This window comes from Nanorana parkeri, unplaced genomic scaffold (assembly GCF_000935625.1).
Source record: "Nanorana parkeri isolate BGI_ZX_2015 unplaced genomic scaffold, ASM93562v1 scaffold93, whole genome shotgun sequence".
NCBI classification, from domain to species: domain Eukaryota; kingdom Metazoa; phylum Chordata; class Amphibia; order Anura; family Dicroglossidae; genus Nanorana; species Nanorana parkeri.
In genome coordinates, this window is record NW_017306361.1 from 156868 (window position 1) to 158637 (window position 1770).

Sequence of the window (1770 nt, forward strand, 5' to 3'; positions counted from 1 at the left end):
GGGCTCCGAGTTTTCTCGGGGTACAGGGCACAGGTTAAAGTGGAAGGAGAGGGGGTTTTCCCTGCTGCTAGAGAAGGGAGTCACAGGGCAGAGCCGACCATGGGCAACATACATTGCCCGACCAAAGGGGCACCAAATCGGGGCTACACTCAGCATTAGAGGGGTCACCTCCCCCATCCCCCTCCCCCCTCCTTCCTCCAACACAGGCAAACAACAAGGCAGAGATGACAGGGACAGCCATGTTAATGCAGAGAACAGTGCCATGCAGACACCCCATACTGCCCGACACAGACACCCCACATTGTACGAGCCCCTACAACGACACCCCGACTTATAAACATAGCCCCCCACAATATAAAAATCACATTATATCGACAGCCCCTCCTGCCCCGACACAGAATCCTGCCAATGCACCAACCACACAGCCCATTTAGAACATTCTCAGCACAACACAAAGCACACTGCGATCAGTCGGCGGTGACAGCCGTGCATAGACACACAGATATCGCCACACATTTAAAAAAAATACAAGAAAAGGTAGAATGAGAAGAGATTGGAGGGCTGATGATAAGGGTGATGGTGAGAAAGCCGATGCCGGCTCGGGGGTACAGAGATCTCCCCTCACATACACACAGGAGGCTGCTGGACGTACCTGTATTGTTCGCCTAGTGTGAATCCTGCGCACGCCGCTCACAACTAAAAGCTTGGCTCGCAACCTCGCGCTAGCTTACTACGAGAGCGCGCTGATTGGTTGGAGCGCACTCACGGTTTAAAACAACCTCCCAGCCCTGTCATTGGGCCGGCGCCTCATCAATATTCACCACGCCCCCCGCTCCTATTGGACACCCGTCCAGCTACGTCATTCATTCAAAAAGAACACCCGCCTGGGGATATAGAATGAAGTTGCGGACGCGGGCAGTGTTTTCATATTATAATGTGTGTGTACCGACGTCACGCTGTGTACATACACCGGCAGGAGCACCGCCACCACTGACCAGCATAGTCCTATTCGGGGAATGTTGGCTTCTCACATGCTTAACCCTCACCCTGCCCATGGCACCGTTTTAAGATTGTTCATGGATATGTGCAGTCGCGTAACGGGCGCCCGGGGCAGAACAAAATGTTGCGCCCCCCCCCCCCGTGATATGTGGGGGTGTACAGGTATTTAAAGGGGTTCTAAACCCTCCCGTTTTTTTGCCTATATCTACTGCTCTGGTTTTCATAAAGTCCCTCTGACGTGTCTAGGTTCTAGAGCTGCAGCTAACGATTATTTTCAAAATCGATTAGTTACTGGATGTTAAGGCCTGTTCACAGCACATCCAGTGCTTGGTGCCATTAATGCCAATGGCACTGCAGACATGCCTGTGTGGTACAGCAATGTCCACGGTCCAGTGCTATCGCAAATAGGGTATGCACATTGACTTGAATCTCATACGCTATTTGCAATCGCCCCGGACCGTGAACATTGCTGTACCACACGTTCTGGTGCGGGCAATCGCACTGCAGGTGTGTCTTCGGTGCCATTGGCATTAATGGTGCCACCATCTCCTGCCCCACTACGCAGGGAGCCTTGCTCTATGCGATCTAGTGCATTTCGGCCAGCCCTTAGTCCAATGGTTGCTGGTGCTCTGGCAGTCTTCCCCATGATGGGCTTCAGTCTGGCAAAGACCAAAGTGAATGATAAAACTTGGTTAAAGTGCACCTTTTACAGAAAGCAAATAACAATAAATGTACACACGTTCATTAAAAAAAAAATATACATTCATTATT

The 1770-nt window shown here is 51.2% G+C and overlaps 1 protein-coding gene across 1 annotated transcript in view; it reads right to left on the bottom strand.

Annotated features, from left to right (window-relative positions):
- Window positions 1-756, bottom strand: part of HMGB3 (high mobility group box 3) — a 4819-nt gene extending 4063 nt beyond the window's left edge. The window contains exon 1 of the mRNA XM_018552615.1: window positions 653-756. The gene's annotated coding sequence lies outside the window, so the exon portion shown is untranslated. The remainder of the gene's footprint in view (window positions 1-652) is intronic.
- Between the last annotated feature and the right edge of the window lie 1014 nt (window positions 757-1770).